Genomic DNA, 6,167 nt, shown 5'->3' with positions numbered 1-6,167 from the left:
TCATGTGGTAACCAAGTGGTAAAATTCAAATTCTAAAGCAGTCTTAATAATTGAAACAGTAAGTCAGTATCTTGCACACAAAGTGGGGCATTGTGAAGGAAATGTCCACCTCTCAAATACAATTAGGAGGCCTTGGATATTAAAGGTTGTTTCAGTAGAAACACATAAGTTAATTTAGGCGTGCATTGGATTTCACTTTACGGTGGCTTACACTGGGCGCTATATAGGGGATCTTCCCAGTGTACTTGACCTAATGAAAAATTACCCTTATTCTTCAGAACTGTTGTGCTGATCCTCTCTACATGTATATAATGGAGCTAGCCCATAGATTATAAAGTGTTTTTGTTTCTCTGCCTAACCAATGTCAAAAAACAGACATTAAAATCGTTCAAGTTGTTCCTTGTGTCCTCGCCCCTTACAAAAATAAATAAATAACATTTTTTGAAATGTGGTAAATTGGATGCAGTAGTACTGCAGTACTAAAACCTGCAGGGATAGTGAGTACAAATTGCCTCAGTTGTACTGCAGTACAGAAAACTGAGAGGAATACTGCATCCAAATTACTACACTTACTGCACCACTGGAAACTGCAGGAAACTACATCCAAATTACCACTTGTACTACAGTTAAACAAATGCACTTCTTTTTTGTAAGGAAAGGATAACACAGCATAGTAGGCTACTCCTGAATAGAAGTGGGAATCACAAGGGCGATACGATATACATCGACTTTCTTCTGAGCGGTGAACAAAGTTTTTTTGAAGTTCTCTAACCATACAGTATAGTAATATCAAGTCTTTGCAACTTAAAATCAACTTCAATAAAAACATTAATAAAAAAAATAAAAATAAAAATGAAAGTACAACAATAAAGATCATTGTCTGTAACAATAAATAACACTGAAATTAAGTGTAAAATGTGCTGCTTTTTTTTTTTTTTTTTTTGGCTACTGGATCTTAGAGACCAATTTGGACATGACAGTGGAGACATGACAATTGGACATGAAACATGATTTTTCCTGGGTCAGAAATGGTCTGATGAATACGGTCGTTCACATGATCGAAGCGGGTTTATTACATAATTTCATTTTATTAAAATATAACATTATTAATTGCATTTCATGTTTACATTGGATATAAGATATTTTTATCATCTAAAATCATTTCTGTACGTATATGGGACCTTTGGAATTCGACACATATTTCAACTTCAAGGTGCTATAAAATCAAACTAAACTTAATTACAGCTTATTTAATTTAATTACTACCTTACAAATCATTTGTTTCCTTCTCCATAATAGATATTGCTTTCCTTTCATCAGGATCTTAAAGGAATAGTTCATCCAAAAGTGAAAATTCTCTCATCATTTACTCACCCTCATACCATCTAAGATGTGTACGACTTTCTTTATTCTTGTTACGTCCCTGTGTGTGTGTGTGTGTGTGTGTGTGTGTGTGTGTGTGTGTGTGGCTATTTGCCATTGTCTGTGTGTCTTGTTCTGTCACCATACAGAGACCTTCCATTGGTTGTTCCCGCTGGAATCCCCAATGACGTCATCATCATCACCGGCAATCGCCACAGACTGCCGCCTATTTAAAGCCCGCCCCAAACACATTTGGGAGGAAATGTTTGGGTTTGAGGAGGAAGCTTGGAGTTGGAAAGTTAGAGGAAGTTGTGAGAGAGAGTTTTTGACTGTTATACGTTGTTCAATTGTCTGTACTTAACCTACCCAATTTGTGTTCCTGTTTGAGTTTGTACATCTCTGTTTTGTAGGTATTTTTACGACTGTATAAAAACACTAGGTTAAGAGTGAGTGTCACCCTCTGTGTTTTGGCTAGGAAGAGTAGTTTAACTAGGGCGTCTTGGACGCTGAAGATCTTTTGTTTCTAGTCAGTTTAGAGGTTTACAAATAGTTAGTGGATTTTTGCTTATTTCATTTGTTTGGCACCACTCGCGTCCATTTCTCTGCCCCCCTTCCTGTGTCCTGGTATTTTCAGGTATTGTAAATATTGTGTATATATCTATATTTTCATTCCACTTACCACTTGCTCACTTTGCACACAGCACTTGTATAATAAATCACATATGTAAACACTACACATCCTCTTGTAAGTGTCATTTGTTATCCAGCACATCAAATATTTGTCATTTAATGCTACTCACCAACACCCCTAGATGAGCTTGGGGTTGTAACAGTTCTGTTGAACACAAAGATTTTTAAAAGAACATTTTTTGTACAATGCAAGTGAATGGGTAACAAAATTTTAAGCTCCAAAAAGCATATAAAGACAGCATAAAAGTAATCCATACATCTCCAGTGGTTAATTCATATCTTAAGAAGCGATATGATACAGTGCATCCGGAAAATATTCACTTTTTCCACATTTTGTTATGTTACAGCCTTATTCCAAAATGGATTAAATTCATTATTTTCCTCAAAATTCTACAAACAATACCCCATAATGACAACGTGAAAGAAGTTTGTTTGAGATCTTTGCAAATTTATTAAAAATAAAAAACGAAAGAAATCACATGTACATAAGTATTCACAGCCTTTGCTCAATACTTTGTTGAAGCACCTTTGGCACCAATTACAGCCTCAAGTCTTTTTGAGTATGATGCTACAAGCTTGGCACAGCTATTTTTGGGCAGTTTCTCCCATTCTTCTTTGCAGGACCTCTCAAGCTCCATCAGGTTGGATGGGGAGTGTCGGTGCACAGCCATTTTCAGATCTCTCCAGAGATGTTCAATCGGGTTCAAGTCTGGGCTCTGGCTGGGCCACTCAAGGACATTCACAGAGTTGTCCCGTAGCCACTCCTTTGTTATCTTGGCTGTGTGCTTAGGGTCGTTGTCCTGTTGGAAGATGAACCTTCGCCCCAGTCTGAGGTCCAGAGGGCTCTGGAGCAGGTTTTCATCAAGGATGTCTCTGTACATTGCTGCATTCATCTTTCCCTTGATCCTGACCAGTCTCCCAGTTCCTGCCACTGAAAAACATCCCCACAGCATGATGCTGCCACCACCATGCTTCACTGTAGGTGGTATTGGCCAGGTGATGAGCGGTGCCTGGTTTCCTCCAGACTTGACACTTGCCATTCAGGCCAAAGAGTTCAATCTTTGTTTCTCATGGTCTGAGAGTCCTTCAGGTGCCTTTTGGCAAACTCCAGGTGGGCTGTCATGTGCCTTTTACTGAGGAGTGGCTTCCGTCTGGCCACTCTACCATACAGGCCTGGTTGGTGGAGTGCTGCAGAGATGGTTGTTCTTCTGGAAGGTTCTCCTCTCTCCACAGAGAAATGCTGGAGCTCTGTCAGAGTGACCATCGGGTTTTTGGTCACCTCCCTGACTAAGGCCCTTCTCCCCCGATCGCTCAGTTTGGCCAGGCGGCCAGCTCTAGGAAGAGTCCTGGTGGTTCCAAACTTCTTCCATTTACAGATGATGGAGGCCACTGTGCTCATTGGGACCTTCAATGCTGCAGAAATTTTTCTGTACCCTTCCCCAGATCTGTGCCTCGATACAATCCTGCCTCGGAGGTCTACAGACAATTTCTTGGACTTCATGGCTTGGTTTGTGCTCTGACATGCACTGTTCACTGTGGGACCTTATATAGACAGGTGTGTGCCTTTCCAAATCATGTCCAATCAACTGAATTTACCACAGGTGGACTCCAATCAAGTTGTAGAAACATGTCAAGGATGATCAGTGGAAACAGGATGCACCTGAGCTCAATTTTGAGTGTCATGGCAAAGGCTGTGAATACTTATGTACATGTGATTTTTTTCGTCTTTTATTTTTAATAAATGTGCAAAGATTTCAAACAAACTTCTTTCATGTTATCATTATGGGGTATTGTTTGTAGAATTTTGAGGAAAATAATGAATTTAATCCATTTTGGAATAAGGCTGTAACATAATAAAATGTGGAAAAAGTGAAGCGCTGTGAATACTTTCCGGATGCACTGTAAGTGTGGGTGAGAAACAGTTCGATATTTAAGTCCTTCTAAAGGTCCTATTAAATTGCCACATAAAAAAAAAAATAAAAAAAAATATATATATATATATATATATATATATATATATATATATATATATATTTCCCTTTGCTCAAGTAAGAACCAAACATTATTTACAACAAGCAAATTATTTAACTAATAGGAACTATCCAGTTATTCACACTTCTAAATCTTTTCTCTTGTTCAAATTTCCAAATAACATTCTTCTGAGCTGTTGCTATGACGTTGCTAGTCTGGCTTGTTGTTGCCTGTTTAGCTGTTTTAGAACAGTGATTTTCATTTATTTATGTAGTTATTAAATATGTATGTATGCATTCCTGGGTTATTCATTTATTTTAAAAAGTTGCATATTGTTTTCAGTTATTAAAATGTTTTGATGATGCAAAACTTCAGTCCTCATTCTTTTTCCCTGTTAAAGAACAGATTATTATGCAAGCACAGCAGCCTTATTGGTACAAAGCAAATACACAAGGTTCCTCACATTACAGAAGTTTAATTATTGCAGCTTACTTTAAACATAATTAGTAAACTCTGCAAAACCCCAAAACTTTTGCTGGACCCAGTAGCAAAGCAAATCAAGCAATCGTATCAGTGCTAACCTGTTAAAATCTTGTCAATACGATCAATGTGTCGTGGGTGGTTGACAGGGTGTTGCTATGCAGTTGCTAAGGTGTTCTGGGTAGATGTTACCACATTGTTATGGTGTTCTGTGTGTGGGCTAGGTCATTGCTCAGGTGTTGTGGGTAGTTTCTAGATGGTTGCTCACTGGCTAAGTTCAAAAAATCCCACTATCAAGTTGCTATGATATTCTGGTTCCTAAATACTGACTCGGTTCCCTCCCTCACAGGAAGCTTTTTTTTTATTTTATTTTTATTTTTTTACCTGTTTTATCATCTATTGGGTGAAAATCGTAAGTGCTTTAAAAAGTAATAGCACACCACTCCTCAACAAACCATTTGATGAATCATTCATGTCCATAGCACAAATGGTTCAGGACAAGTTAGATGCCAAAGTTTAATACTTAGTTTTAAGGGTATGTTAGAATCCTTAGCAATCACCACTAATTTACACCCTAAATAATTGGTTAATAGACTAGCATTTCATTTTGAATAACAATACAATACTAGTCATAATTAAAATGATAGAGAGTTGTTGGGGTAATACTGCAGCTACACTTCACACTTGAAGGTAAAATGCAGTGGTAAGAAATCAGTGCTCTATTATCATATATAGACAAAAGGTCAGACAGGTAATGCAACTTCATAACAACTGTTGGTATTTCTGCTCCATTAAGCTCTAAGATGGGCCTTGATTGAACTGTTAAATGTATTTTTTTTTTTTTTTTTTTTTTTGCAGAAACTGCAGTAGGAGGTATGGGTAATTGTCTTTTCCAGCACAGTGGCTAGGAACATTGGCCTCATAATAGGTAGCTCATCTTCTCCTCTTCCATATCCTGCCCATCTAAATTTTCCTTTGACATTCATGTGGGCCCATATCCTTAGTTATTGTATGAAGAGCTAGACCTCAACCTGCAATCTAGATAAGAATATGAACAATATTTCAATTTATAATGAATGAGCTGCATTGATTTTTGCTGTAACATCACAGATATGGCCAGTGTAACAGAATACGGAATACATGTAACGGGATTACGTATTTAAAATACAAAATATAAGTAACTGTATTCCACTACAGTTACAATTTAAATCATTGGTAATTAGAATACAGTTACATTCAAAAAGTATTTTGATTACTGAAGAGATTACTTTGCATTTTATTGTCATTTGTTTCATTTAATATTTAGTCCTTTCAGATAGAAAACATTTATACATATAAATAATGCTATCCGAAGTGCATTTGAACAGTGGTGAAACACTTTCTTATGATGTGTTACATTCAAATGAGCAGACAGATAAATACGTTTGAAGTAAGTATGGAGCAGAAGAAATAGAAATAAACCTTGTGCAAATTGTCAGCTTTATGCTAAGCTAAAATGCTATTTCTAGCCATTTTACATGCACGTTACCGGGCACGATCATATTTTTTTATCAAGAAAATTCACGTTAGATCATAATTTCTTTTTTTCTAGTAAGACCTTTGATATTAGGGCAAAAATCTTATTACTGATGATAATTGTTTTCCTGTAAAAATATCTAAAAAAT

This window comes from Myxocyprinus asiaticus, chromosome 26 (genome assembly GCF_019703515.2).
Source record: "Myxocyprinus asiaticus isolate MX2 ecotype Aquarium Trade chromosome 26, UBuf_Myxa_2, whole genome shotgun sequence".
NCBI classification, from domain to species: domain Eukaryota; kingdom Metazoa; phylum Chordata; class Actinopteri; order Cypriniformes; family Catostomidae; genus Myxocyprinus; species Myxocyprinus asiaticus.
Note: the sequence above shows the minus strand (reverse complement) of the source record.